Source organism: Electrona antarctica (genome assembly GCF_951216825.1).
Source record: "Electrona antarctica genome assembly, chromosome: 3".
Lineage (NCBI taxonomy): Eukaryota > Metazoa > Chordata > Actinopteri > Myctophiformes > Myctophidae > Electrona > Electrona antarctica.
Genome location: NC_136808.1, coordinates 44,271,131 through 44,286,782, shown reverse-complemented (window position 1 = coordinate 44,286,782; position 15,652 = coordinate 44,271,131). Strand labels below are relative to the sequence as shown.

Below are 15,652 nucleotides of genomic sequence, written 5' to 3'. Positions count from 1 at the left end.
CTACATGTTTTTTGTTTGCAAATGAAAGTGATTGTCATGAGCCTATTTGAAGTGTGCAGTAAATACGAATGGCAATTCATGTTTTGTTTTAGATGAAATAGGTGTGAATGATTGATTTAATAAAATACCCAGTATGTTTTACTAGGGTTTAAACTGGCACAGTGGTGGCATATTAAATCTTGCTAAATTCACCCTGATCCGTTGTAAATAATAATGGCCTCTCTCTAATATAAGTCTCATTCCAATGAAGGCCTGGCTACTTGAGGCAAAGACCCACTATTTGAGGGAAAAACGGTATAAGCACATCATTTAGGAGAGGATAACTGAACTAGGCTATATGAGCCCCAAGGAACATCTTTGGAGGTGTGCCACATTCTTATCCATGATGAACAACCTGAAAATGGCCACACCCTCTTTAAAATGGCCACACACCTTTTAATCTTCTAAACCGTTGGAGCTACAGATTTTCAGAGGTGCACAACATGTTCAGAATGCCATGTTTAGGGGATCATAGAAGAGTAACATTTCTAAATTGATATTTTACAAGAAAACACCTGTTTTCCTAGATATATAACCGCACCATCGCACAAATGTCCAGTAAAGCTGTGTACGGATACTGCCCCATTGAGCAGAGAGAGACATCCTGTGCATGTCCTCTAGCTTTGTGAATGTCTGAATCCAATGCACATTGTAAAAGAGAACGCTATGCAACATTTGCCCTGTTGAAGAACATTCAAGAACAACACAAACAAGCTGTGAACTCTGATTCAATGAATGTTCCATAACTGACAACCACCAACTTCTCTGGACATGTTACGCATGCTCTCGCAGAAACCACAGGAGCATATAGTGTAGTTAGAAGAGGAAGGTCACATGCCAAGGAAGGTGTGAGAACAGAAGTGACATGAAAGGTGATGCTAGAGGAGGAAGGTGACATGACAAGGTGATGACAATGCAACGGTGCAATTATACCACTAGTGTGACAGACTGCTGGTAATACTGTACATACACGTGCATACACACACATATACACACAACACAAATGGCATTCTGAACAATTTGAGCACCTCCAATTAACGTTACAGAACAGGGGTCTTCAACATTTAGATCCGATCCCGATACCTCAATTTCTGTGTTAGTCGATACCGATACCGAATACAGATACCAGTGTTGTGATCTCATATTGTGTTTATAGCTATCTAGCTATATATCTCATGTTGTGTTTATAGCAGACTCCTCACTCAAATGTGCACTTGCAGTTTGGGCAACTCCAAAGCAAACTCCACATGTCCCAACATTTTATTTACCTGCCATAGTGTCAACCCTTTACCCCTGTGTCGGATCTGTGGTTAGACTGGCATATTCACCGATACCGATATGACAAATAAGGGCCAATCCGATACTTTTACCGTTACCGATACAGTATCGGGACATCTCTAATTTAGACCAAGGACCCCTAGCTGAGGGACCCCCACTACATATTTTATAAAACGTTTGTCCGAAACGGTCGAGAAATGACAGAGTTACCATGTGGGGTATACCCGGGGGTCGCTGGGGGGGGGTCCCTGGAACATCCAGACCACCAGGAACATGCTCAGGGGGCCGGTTCCGGCGAGCCGCCCCGCGTCCAAAGCAGGGGATCTGCACTGTACTGTACTGTCACTGTACACTGTACACTGTACACTGTACACTGTACACTGTCACACCCAAAATCATATACAGTTAATGTGTCTGTGTGTGTGTGTGCGTGCGTGCGTGCGTGCGTGCGTGCGTGCGTGCGTGCGTGCGTGCGTGCGTGCGTGCGTGCGTGCGTTAGGCTGCACAACAGTGACACCAACCAAACACTATTTTCGTGGTCGAACACAGTTGTTAAAATATGAAACTATTAGTTATTACTAGTAATTGGGTTTTTAGCCTTTTTTGTAGTTTACTCCCCAGTAGAATCACTATTGGCATTACGTTGATTAGAAAGATTTGATTTAGACAAGCTATATTTACTTAAACCAGATTTGACAAACATGAGGCATCAACTATATCTGTCCTTACACTGAGTGCTCTCCATTTAGCATGAATTAGATCTACTGTATTGTTTCAAGCACCTGGCAAATACCTAATAAAACTTAATAGATTATTTTTCATAATGCTATGAATAGCTTACAAGGGACATGAAAATTTGCACTTGCTAGGAAGTTGATTTGTTAAACAATGTGATAGGAATAAGTATTAATAAAGAGATAAGAAATGAGGATTTTGCAAGTTAATTGATGATATATGGAGCTTTTGTGCATGGGCGTATGCACTATGCACCTGTCAAAACAATAACATAAAGATATTTGTGTTAATTGCACCATACATGCATTTGATTATTTTTATTTGATCACTTTGTCACATAACACAAGAGTTAGAAGTTTATCCAAGCTGTGAAAATAAAGATATGACCACAATTAACATTCTTAAAGCTCAACTATGAAAGATTTCTGGTCTGTGTGTGTACAAACTGACAATCAATCAACAGACAATCAATCAACTAGTGACTATAATCCATACCCGTTCGGGGATATGACATACTGTACAATCCCTACCTCTCTTCCCCCTTCTCTCTCTCTGCCCCTCTCTCCTCTCCTCCGTCTCACTCCTCCTCTCCCCTCCCCGTACCTCTATCCCTCCTCCTCTCCCCTCCCCGTACCTCTATCCCTCCTCCTCTCCCCTCCCCGTACCTCTATCCCTCCTCCTCTCCCCTCCCTGTACCTCTATCCCTCCTCCTCTCCCCTCCCCGTACCTCTATCCCTCCTCCTCTCCCCTCCCCGTACCTCTATCCCTCCTCCTCTCCCCTCCCCGTACCTCTATCCCTCCTCCTCTCCCCTCCCCGTACCTCTATCCCTCCTCCTCTCCCCTCCCCGTACCTCTATCCCTCCTCCTCTCCCCTCCCCGTACCTCTATCCCTCCTCCTCTCCCCTCCCCGTACCTCTATCCCTCCTCCTCTCCCCTCCCCGTACCTCTATCCCTCCTCCTCTCCCCTCCCCGTACCTCTATCCCTCCTCCTCTCCCCTCCCCGTACCTCTATCCCTCCTCCTCTCCCCTCCCTGTACCTCTATCCCTCCTCCTCTCCCCTCCCCGTACCTCTATCCCTCCTCCTCTCCCCTCCCCGTACCCCTATCCCTCCTCCTCTCCCTCCCCCCTCTCTGCCACTTACTGTATTGGCTCATGTGGCACACACGTTTTGCGATGCTCTGCTAATCACAGCACAGAATGACACACCTTCCAGCCAATCACAGCGTGCAATATCTGAGGATGCATTCCATCCACACATTTCGTCCTCATATTTTGAGGACACAATCTCTAGAATTATAGAGTCCTGCCCCCGACGAGAGGCCCGGAAGACTATTTCCCAAATCATGACACTAAACACAATTTTTTGGGGCTGAACAAATAATTAGAAAGAAGAAAAAAGGGCAGGGTACAACAATTTTTTTTTGTTTTTCTTCTTTCTAATAATTTTTTGGGCCCAAAAGATTGTGATTATTGTCATGATTTGTCAGGAGCCGAGTTGACTTTGTCCGAGGCTTAAAGGTCTATAAAGAAATACTTTTTGAAACGTCTATGGGAAAAATGAATGGGAAATTCACTTTCAGGCAGCTCGTCATTCTGAAAGGGGGCGGCACTGTGACGCTTAGTTATAATAGATAAATGGCCGGGCGTTTCCTTCCGGCGGCTTTTGGGTCAAAGTGGAGGAGTGTGCATGTGTAGGGTGTTCAGGGTCGAGTCTTTTGAGGGCATCCGGCACTGTGCTCACACTCAGATAGGGACTGTATGTGCATGCGTTCCCGCAGAGACCCTGTCTTGTCATTTTATATGCTCTATTGTATGGAGCGTTCTGGTGTCAAAGCCATCAATTCTGTCAGCCAGGGTCTTGGTGAGAGGCCAAGTTTCTGCTCCATAGAGAAGGATGGAGAGAACTGGTGTTGTAAATCCTTCATTCGAATAAAATCAAATTAAGAAACAAAAGAAAACGAGACATGGCCAAAGCATTTCCGGGGGTTCCCACCCTATCAGATTATATCACTTGTAATTCAGATTTATTTTAATAATTATATAATTTGTATTTGTTAGGAATGCTCGTTGACAAAAAAAATGGAAAAAAAAAATCGATTCAATTATTAACCCAAAGGAATACAACACAAAGGAAAACATGCCCATAATTTAATTTGTATAGGCTACTAAAAACAGTAGCCTATAACACAACAGCACCTGTAAAATTCCCCGAACGGCCAAGGCTCCAAGAGCAGTACAGAGATGCAGTTTAAGGGTTTCTATTTCTCCCCAAGCTGCACCGAACTCCAGTGTAACTTTTTACAGTGCAATCAAAGATGTATACCAAAAGCAAAAATAATACTAGCCAAAAATAACAAAATGAGGAAATTAAATAAACACTTAATGAACTGCATAAGAACTCTCTTCAGGCGATACCTTGATCACACAAGGCTCTGTAGCTCTCCCTCAAGGATGTTACCGCGAACTACCGGTACCTCATCTGTCCCTGCAGACTCCTAGGAGTGGATCGTACCACCGAACACAGAACCAATGAACCAGAATACTTCTATATAAATTCTTCCATAAGGTCCCTCTTGCATAAAAGTAAACTAAACGGCCAAAATTAGTTTTCTTCGACGGGTGGCTGGCATCTCCCTTAGAGATAGGGTGAGAAGTTCAGTCACACGAGAGAGACTCGGAGTAGAACCGCTGCTCCTTCGCCTGGAAAGGAGCCAGCTTAGGTGGTTCGGGCATCTGGTTAGGATGCCTCTCGGGCGTCTTCCTAGGGAGGTCCTCGACGCACGTCCCACTGGGAGGAGACCCTGGGGCAGACCAAGGTGCAGTTGGAGGAAACACATCGACTCACTGGCCTTGGAACGTCTCGGGATCCTCCAGGAGGAAGTCACTAATGTTGCTCTGGACTCTGGAGAGGGAAGTCTGGAGCACTCTGGTGGAGCTGTTACCCCCGCGACCCGACTTCGGATAAGCAGTTGAAGATGGATGGATGGATGGATAAACCTTCCTAAAGATGTGATATGATTAAAACAAGTTGAGGGCCCAGGACGGAGATGTCTGTCCGGGTACTTAGTACGGTCTGATGCCCAGACGGAGATTGATTAAAACAACGGAGATTTTATTGATATCAAAACCGGTCACATCGCTCCACAGCCTAGGAGCGCTTGTTGCGCAATCCTCGATGTTGTGCAACAGTGAGACATCATCGAAAATGTCCCCCCCCTGTTTAGCCGACGACAACGAAAATCTTAAAACGTTAATAACTCGCAATCTAAATCATCCCGCTTAATTATAAAAAAATGGTTATGTGTTAGACAGGCCCCCACTGTCCAGTCGCTAGTGGTGTTAGATTTAATCTTACCTCCCGTTGTTGTCGATCGCATTGATAGTGTTTTGGCTACACTTACAGTAGCTGCTACAGCCACATCCGGAACAACATCCGGTCCGTCTGTAAAAGTGGTCCAGGTGCTATAAACGCTGGGCACATTTTATTAATGGATTAAATAACCCCGGGCAAAAATTTTACAAGTACAATTGGGGTGAAAACTCAATGACAAATAAACACATTACTCAAAGCATAGGAAACGCTGCTCTCCTGCACAGCACTTAATTGGCTCCTTCCTAATCTAGGGAATTGCCACCAGCAGTGAAGGAGAGACAACTAGCAAACAATCTGTGATCAATTACAATTTGAATTCAAATGTAAAACATTAGTCCTTGCATGTTATAGACAGCAGTCCGACGTGTACTAAATAACAAAAGCTGAAATAAGGATAATGAAATACATCTATTGCAAGAATGTGGTCCTGATCTCTCAGGGGTGAAGACATAATCAATAAGCAGCCTGCTGACTTAAATGTTAAGCCACAGCATGTCGTTTCCTTAATCATATTCATATGACAATGAAAAGGTCATGTCAGGGCTGCATCAATGTTGTTGTTGTTGTCTCCACCGGGCTGAAGGCATGGGGAGAGTATTCCACAATTGCACTCCGTCCGTCCAGCCATGTGAACGCCCGCCAATGGTGCCATCTCTGGCACCGTTGGCCCGGTCGATGCCTAAACCTAACCTCACAAAAACGACTTTGTTAGCCAAAAACGTAGACCGCGATTGTTGGAAAAATAGTGGTATAGCAGCAGGATTCAATACCAGTAGGTGTGGGTTGGGAGTCTAATGACTAGCGAGGCACGCTACTGAGCTGGCTGCCAGAATAGGGTTTTCTGGCTGTATTTGGATGTGAGAAAGCCCCGCCCGTGCCCCACTACTTCCTACTACTAGTAGCTTGCGGTGTAAAACAAGCGCTCCCTAAAAATAATCGTCTCCTATGAACATAATATTAGCATCCCGCATATAGGGAACGTTGATTCCGCACTCGCAGCAGAAACGTATCTGTGACATAGAATTTACCTCAATCGTCATTATGCAGTAAATCTTATCCATCTGGCACCCTGTGCTTGTGTAAACAAAAGGTGGCAGGCTGACAGCTACACAGTATACAAGTAAATAACTTTCACTCTCACACACCACATTTGAGGTTCTTTTTTTTCTACGTACGGTTGAATTCTGCATGCATTAACATTCATAATGCAGCTGAAGTATACTGTAGGAGTTCTAAATGATGAGCCAATTTGTTTGTTTGTCAGTCTGATTCTTAACAGCACTCTTACTCTGTGATCCCGACTATCCCGATAATTTATTCAAATTATTGCAGTGTGAGCGACTTTATTTGAATGTATCTTATAAATAATTCAAAAATAGTTTCAGGTGGTTGTTTTCCTTGGATGAAAAATGTTTTAAACTAAATTAATTATGTCTTCAGGCTTACTAATTAGATTTATGAATCATACTGTAAACAGGCTTTAGTGTTTAATGACTAACAAGGTGAGCTCAGAATTATTATTATTTTATCATGCCTAAATGTCTTTTACTATAGTAGATCCTGAGTTGATAACGTTAATATTGCATGTCTCAAGATATAGCATTCAAAATGAAATAATCATGCAAAGCTCAGAGTTATTTGTTTAGCTTTCTAAAGTTGATTACAGTACTTACACGAAGACAATGATTTACAATCGCTAAAGCGAGTTAGGATGTGACTATAATTAATGTGACTATGAACAAAGATGTTCACAGATACTGTATAAGACACCTTAAGACGAATGGGCAAAGCTGCACACTTGTATCAATGCACACTTATTTAATGTGTTTTTTTAAGCTTTTGGTCAAAAGACATGCATCAGGACAAAACCTTGCCTGATGAAGGTTAAAAAGCCTGGCTTTCTTTTTAGATTGTAGGCCTATATTGCCATTTATTGAAAAACTATTGAAAAGTGTGCTGTTTTTGCCCTGGCGCTGTTTGGACAAACTGGCGTGGATAATGGGTTGTATGGATGAGCAACCTTGTTGCTGGCGAATAGGTTACAAAACAAACATATTCCCATGGGCTGCAGACTGAAAACTGAGTTACCTACCCAGGGCTGTGTCAGTCCAGAAACCACTAGAAATGCCCCCCTCCACAATTGTTTTCTGCATTATACGTAACGTTTATTGCTACTGCTAGTGTATGCTATTGTATGTCTTGATGATTTGGCAACCTAGAGATTGTGATTTGTGAGTCTGTGAGTGCATTTTGGGTTATATATATATAACCCAAAAAAAAAAAATATATATATATATATGTGGGAATCAAGGTAAATGGTGCACCTACTGCACCATTCATGTGACCTAGTCACATGACCAGCAGGAAGTACAAAAGGCTGGTTCCTCCTAGTAGAGAGCCATTTTGACTCTGCTGCAGAAACTGGTGTTCATTCTCATGGAGGAAGCATGGTAGGCCAAAGCTGTTTGTTGCGGCACATGCTACGTTTGGCCATTGTTTTAGTATTTTAGTCTTTATCGATGTTTTATTTGACCTTATTTAAATGTATTTATTTGTATTTCAGTCTAACTGACATTCATCATACAATTTACAATTTACAATTTAGGCATTTAGCAGACGCTCTTAATCCAGAGCGACTTACATTAAGCAATAACAAAAGCATGGCATACATCACATATATAAAACGTAGTTATCATGAATCATGCGTAGACTAAGAACGTAACAGTGGAGTATCTATGTAAACTATACATACTATACTATACTATATAATATATTATACATGTGTACTATAAAGTGCTATGACTACATGAAGTGCAATTCTAGAGCTGTCTACGTAACAAGCTATAAGTCTGTTTAAAATACTATCTAAGTCTACATAATGTGCTATCTAAGGGGCTAGGCTAGGGCAAGTGCTACGGGCCATGGTGGAGTCTGAAGAGGTGGGTTTTCAGACTACGGCGGAAGATTGGGAGTGAGGCTGCAGTTCTGACAAGTGAAGTGACCTGCTGCTGTGCTCAGACCGAGAGACTGGTAAAACAGTACACATTTCTATGCACTGCATGTGTTTGTATTTGTGTATTTAAATGCAGCTTTCTAATCACTTCACTGTCTTCTCTTGTAGCTGTGATGATGTTGATGTCCCCCTTGCCCTCACATTGATTGCACTGTTAATTCACTGCAAATCAAAGTAGGTTTTATTGTTTGTTCTTTTAATGATTTGAATACAGTTTGTGTACTACTAGGGCTGGCACTAATGTGTTTTTATGTTTCCTTAAAGGGACCAGTCCAGCCACTGTTTTCCACTGTTATTTTACCCTTTTGTTTTGTTTATTTGAAGTTTGTATTTAGTTTATAGTTAGGGCACTGTATGTTTGGTTCGCTTTCCTATTGGCATGTGTTAATTGTTTTCTCTATTGTCTGTTACAGTGTAACCCTGTTAAAGGCCGGGTCCGCCCTGCTGCACACGACACTTTCTCCTCCTTTGGGACTGCACTGTGGGACCTTTGGGTTTTTATTGGTGTGTATTTGTTAACCCCCTGCACTGCATGTTTTGTATTGATTTTATTGTTTGATTGATTTGAATTAGTTTGGTGCTAGGCCTGTCCCCTTTCTTTCCCCATTTTATTGAGTTAGTTTTACTGTGTGCACGGGCCGACCCGCCCTTTATGAGAGCTAAACACTTGTCACTTTATCATTATCTTGCCTTACTTACAGATTGCCCTAACGTTTTAATATATACTGTGATACTGTGAATAAAGTGTTTATATGTTTTCCACAAATGCCTCTTGTACTTAAATTGTTCCTGTTAAAGGGGAATTTGGTCAGTTATACTAGATAAGGTGTACATCTTTTAGGGGTTCCTCCTGTCCCCCTCATCCAAGCGGGAGGTGGCGTAGTCAGGCTATTTGTTCCAGTTACTACATATATATATATATATATATATAACCCAATATATATATTTTGGGTGGTGGCGTGTGTATGTATATTCACAAAGACACTGAATATGTTACTCGTACTGACTTACAGCATGATGAAATTGAAACTGTGTTGAATTAATTTTCAAAAAGGCTAAATCAGTATTAGTGGGCACCGTCTACAGACCGCCTGACCAACATGGGTTCTACTTGAGGGGTGCTTAGCTGAGGAGGAATGTGTAGAGAAAATCCTGATTGGCGACTACAATACAGACATGCAACGTAAGGAAGCACCTGTGTTTAAGTCATTCAGTAAGTTCTGTGATCTACATAGTGTCAGTCAGCTAATTACCCAACCCACTAGAGTGTGTGATTCTACTCAAACTGTCATTGATCTCATTCTGTCCTCGGACAAATCCAGAATCTCCAAGAAAGGGGTTATTGTATGTGGGCTTAGTGATCATTTTATGATATTCTGTACCCGCAAAATACAAAAACTTAAGACCGGCTGCCACAAAACAGTCATATCAAGGGACCTCAAAACCTACTCTAGTGAGGTCTTTAACCAAGTATTGGAGAGTCTGGATTGGTCCGATGAGCTTAAAAGCACACTTGTCGAAGAAGCTTGGCTTGGCTTCAAAACCAAATTTACATCAGTACTGAACAACATGGCTCCTTTGAGAACCACCAGGGGCAAAACCCGCTCGGAACCATAGATGAATTCGGACATACTGGCTGCAATGAAAGCCAGAGACAAAAAATGCTCTGAAGTTCTAAAATGCAAGTCAAAGCTAGCCAAGCGCTTCGACAGTGTTCGCCAAGCTCGTTTGAACAACCTAAATACACAACGAATCAAACTACGAAACAGTGTAACTGCCATGACCAAATCAGCTAAAAGTAACTTCATTAATGATAAAGCTCAGGAAAACAAAAACAATCCTCATGAGCTCTGGAAGCTACTAAACAATCAACTAAGCTATGGTCAGAAACTAAAAACCAGATTTTCGAACATAAACATCAAATCTGACAACACTCTCATCACTGACAACCTTGATGTGGCCAACTACTTGAATATCTTCTTTACAAACATAGCAACAACTCTGGTTAACAAACTGCCCTCCCACTCTGGGCTCTTTGGTGTAGAGCACATTACAACCTTCTACAAAAACCTAGGTGTTTGTAAAGACGATTTTAAACTAGTTATGGTAACAACTGATGAGGTAATTAAGAAACTGAGTGCCCTCCAACCCCACAAGGCCACAGGCCATGACAACATTCCCTCCAAATTTCTCAGAGACTCAGCCATCTCTATAGCTCTAATCATCACCCACATAGTAAACCTCTCCATCAAACAGGGACAGGTCCCCCAAGATTTCAAACTGGCCAAAGTAACCCCCTTGCACAAGAAAGGGAGTAAATTAGACCCCGGCAACTACCGCCCTATTTCTATTCTTAGTTCCATCTCGAAAGTGATGGAAAAAATAGTCTATGAACAGGTTGAAAAGTATCTTGCCACTAATAAATTATTGTACGAGTTCCAATCTGGCTTCAGAACATCCCACTCCACTGACACATGCCTTCTCTATTTGAGCGACCACATCAAACAAGAGGTGGACGCTGGCAAATACTGCGGCATGGTCATGCTGGACCTCCAAAAGGCTTTTGACACCGTGAACCACTCCATACTGGTTAACAAGCTAAAAGCAATTGGTTTCGATAGCACATCAGTGAGCTGGATGCAATCCTACCTGGAGGGGAGAGAACAGATGGTGGAAGTGAACGGAACACTGTCCCCCCCCCTCCCAGTGAGCTGTGGCGTTCCACAAGGAAGCATACTAGGGCCTCTACTGTTCCTAATATATGTAAACGACATGACTTCAGCCTGTGACTGCAACTTGTTCCTGTTCGCAGATGACTCAGCACTGCTGGTCTCGGACAGGGACAAACTGCAGGTTGAAAATGCCCTCAGCTCTGAACTCGGTAGAATCTGCACCTGGCTCGCTGATAACAAACTATCTTTACACCTGGGAAAAACTGAATCCATTCTCTTTGGCTCTATTAGTAATCTCAGCAAGGCAAATGGCTTCTTGGTTAGAGTGGGTGACAATGTTATCACACGTAAAGATGAAATTACCTACCTAGGTTCCATCCTGGAGGCTAATCTTTCCGGTGATAAAATGGCCACCAACGTAATCAAAAAAGTCAACCATAGAACAAGATTCCTCTACAGGATCTCCTCACTGGTCAACAAAAACACCTTGAAGACCTTAACAGGAGCCCTTGTACAGGGTTTCTTTGACTATGCATGCACCTCCTGGTACCACAGCACCTCAAAGGCCCTTAAAACCAGGCTCCAGACTTCCCAAAACAAACTGGTCAGGCTCCTACTTGATCTAGCCCCCCGAACCCACCTCACCCCTGCCCACTTCGACAGGCTGGAATGGCTTAGGGTCGACGACAGAGTACAGCATCTTGCAATGGGTCTGGTCCACAAGATTCGATACACCACCAAGATACCCATGTACCTGTCTAGATACTTCCTTAATGTTAACGAAGTCCACACCCACAACACCAGAGGGAGTGCAACGAACCATGTACAACCCAGATTCGGCACAAACAAGGGACTAAATTATTTTCGCTCCTATGCCACCAAAATGTGGAACGCCCTACCAACTGTCATTAAGACATGCGAATCCCTTGACTCCTTCAAAACCGCTCTCAAAGGGCACCTACGGATGGCTGCAATTCGAAACTTGCCCCCGTAAAATCTGAATCCCCCCCCCCCGCCCCCCCCCTTTTTTTCCCCTCACTGTATATATTTATTTTCCCTTTTTACCTCCTTTTTGATGAATTCCTGTTCTGTCTATAGAAGTGTCTATTTGTACGTCTCTAAATGTTTTGATGATTTGAACATGGTGGACCCTATTGGAAACAAGTGTAATGCTTAATTGGGTCGTCCACTCACAGTTAACAGCCTTTGTATTGAGTTTGTGCTTGAAATGTACTGTAATTCTGCAAACTGTTAATAAATTCTTCAATCAATCAATCAATCAATAGGTGCATCATAGGAAGCCATGTTTTTTGTGTAAAACCATAATACCATAAAACTGTAATAACATTTTTGTTTTTGTTTTTTTGTGTGTTAGACCCAGTACAGAGATCAAGTCAAAAATGCACTTCACTCCAAAGTTACATCACTCACTTCACATTATGGTGCCTTTTTTGTTTTAGTAGACTAGGAAAAGGCCATTCCATTGGTTGATTCTCAAGTCAAGTCACTTTTATTCATGGAAAACATTTCATACAAGTTAAACTTATATTAGCTTCACAGAAACATATAATATCTATGTAACCTTATGTACAGATAACAGATAATTATACAAAGTAAGCCCTCTCTCTTTCAATCACCCACGCACGCACACATGCACAGAGAGAGATAGAGAGAGAGAGAGAGAGAGATATATATATATATATATATATATATATATATATATATATATAGAGAGAGAGAGAGAGAGAGAGAGAGAGAGAGAGAGAGAGAGATGCCTGAGAGAAGAGGTAGGTATTTGCTTTTAAAAGATGACAATGACATGAATGCAATTAATGTCTGTCTGGCATTGATCCTACGAGAAGTGTTTCTCACTGTAAGAACTTCAGTGAAGTTTGGATCTGAGCCAAACATAATCTGGCAGTATGTTTAATCATCTATCTGGTTGACAAATCCGTAAGCCTTTTATGAAGGAATGTATCCAGGGGATGAGAGAACCTACTGTACTCGCAAGTCGCAACATATAAATGTGATATACTGTATGTGCTAGAACAGTGATTCTCAACCTGTGGGCCATGGGATTATTGCAAGTGGGATTTATTTATTTCCTAATTGTTTCCACACAGTTTTAGGCCTATTCATTTAATTTAGATGCCGCCAGAAGCATCAGCAGGCAGAGATCTGTGTGTGTGTGTGTGTGTGTGTGTGTGTGTGAGTGCGTGCGTGCGTGCGTGAACGTGTGCAGGTTTTACATTCTCTAAGTGTTTTTTATTTTATTATTAGGGACAGAGACAGTAGGCTTACAGGAAAGGGGGAGAGAGATAGGGGGGGTGACATGCAGTAAGGGCCGTCGGGATCGGGAGTCGAACCCGTGGCACACTGCCAGGCTGGATTACCAGCCAAGGTGCCTGGAGCACTGAGCCACGGCCCAGGCCCGGGTTTTACATTTTAATCATAATTTATTACATTCTCCTATTGTAAATATAAGTGTCGCCTATACACCAGATAAAAATAAGAAACTAATTATTGAAGGAAAGTAAAGAATTTATTCATGCCTGGACAGGTTTGCTTTCACCGCCAACACTGCTGCGTGGCGTACTGGTATACTTGATGTTTCGAGAAATTAGCAAAAAATAAAAAGTAATGTTGAAAGACCAGAACAAGAAAACGTAATTTGCGGCTCCAAACATATTTTTAATACATTTTTGGGCCAAAAATGGCTTTTTGATAATAAAGGTTGTCTACCGCTGACTTAAACCCTCAATGCTTGACTATTGGCTTTGAGCCTGCTCTTTTCCCTTCTACAACCTATGATGAATTCCTGTTCTGTCCTTTGTCTATATAGAAGTGTCTAATACTGTCTATTTGTACGTCTCTAAATGTTTTTGATGATTTGAACATGGTGGACCCTATTGGAAACAAGTGTAATGCTTAATTGGGTCGTCCACTCACAGTTAACAGCCTTTGTATTGAGTTTGTGCTTGAAATGTACTGTAATTCTGCAAACTGTTAATACATTTTTCAATCAATCAATCAAACCTCACAACGTGTCGCGCATCGATGCATTCTGACTTATGTGAGCTTTAGCCTACTTACAGATCTGCTATGCAGATCTGCTATGGGGCAAATGTTCCCCCAGAATAGCATAGGTTGTATGAAAAAAAATCACACCCGTGAAGGGGTAATGTAATATATTAAAGTCTAACTCATGTTGATTAGGTGATGTAATGGTGATGTAAAACAAACAGTGCCAGCACAAATGTTTGGCATTTAATGTTTGTGTTAGGGTCAGGGACAAGATGTCAATGGTGTTTTTAAAACAAACATTGAACTAGCATTAAATCTGTATATAGGAGGGGCTTGTGCCCCTCAAAAAGAAGTAAGAAAGAACAAGAAAGAACCACACGCCCCTACGGGTTCCAGACCCATGGGTGAAGACACATATAGTTAAAACGGTTCGTTCTTTATGTTTGTTTTGTTAAAAAATGATATCTCTATTCTAATAGCCTATGTTTGTTCAGTAACAGGGGTCTCCCTGTTTCTCCAGCTCTTTAGTACACTGGATATATATTTTCAGGCAATTCACCAATTCCATTCTATCAGGAAAGAGAACCTGTTTATCAGTTTACAGTTCCAATTTCGTCTGCTCATTAGTATGTTTAAACTTCAGATTCCACTTCCAATTCCAAATGTATGTCTCCTGTACGACTGAGTTCTCTCTTCTGACTGGAAAGACATCCTGACCTGAAATTTTATTTTGTGTTTACTAAGGGTCTGGACTGGAGAGGTAGGGAGACAACTGTTACTGAGCAAACACTCTATTGTAATGTCTACTATGGTTATATAGAGCTATTTAACACTTAAATAAAATCACACACGTGTGAAGTGAGGGGCGCTCTTATCATCGTACATCATTCATCATACATTATCTCATTCCGGCCAATCACAATTTGCGTCCTCACCTTCGTCATCAATGTTTGTGTTACGCAATGTTTGTGTTTACACAAACATTCAAAATTGTCCATTCTTTGTCAATGGCATTTAATGTTTGTGTTATAGGACAAAATCTGGCCTTTATGTAAATAAAAATAATAATAATGTACACCCCCTTTGGATTTTACAGTGTAGAGTATTTGGGTATACTTGCAACATTACAGCAAAATGCCAAAGATAGTGTTGCCAAGCAGCAATATTTCACAAGTATGCCAGTTGACATGGTCCAAGCAGGCCGGTGCAGCTGGGCGCAAATCGTTATGTGTTGCTGAATTGCATAATACCAATACACCTCCTCTCCCACATTCATACATACTGTATGGCTTGTACGACAAAAATACCACACACGCGCACACGCAACCACGCACGCACGCACGCACGCACGCACGCACGCACGCACGCACGCACACACGCAAAACACACACACACACACACACACACACACACACACACACACACACACACACACACACACACACACACACACACACACACACACACACACACACACACACACAATGGACACAACCTGTTGGATTTAAATTTCTAACA

General features: G+C 42.0%; 1 long non-coding RNA gene across 1 annotated transcript; it reads left to right on the top strand.

The window, feature by feature from the left end:
• Window positions 1-8,329: 8,329 nt before the first annotated feature.
• LOC306920422 lies at window positions 8,330-9,140 on the top strand. The gene is made up of 3 exons (XR_013789658.1): window positions 8,330-8,455; window positions 8,547-8,612; window positions 8,703-9,140. It is a non-coding gene; the product is annotated as an uncharacterized lncRNA (long non-coding RNA).
• The last annotated feature ends 6,512 nt before the right edge of the window (window positions 9,141-15,652 follow it).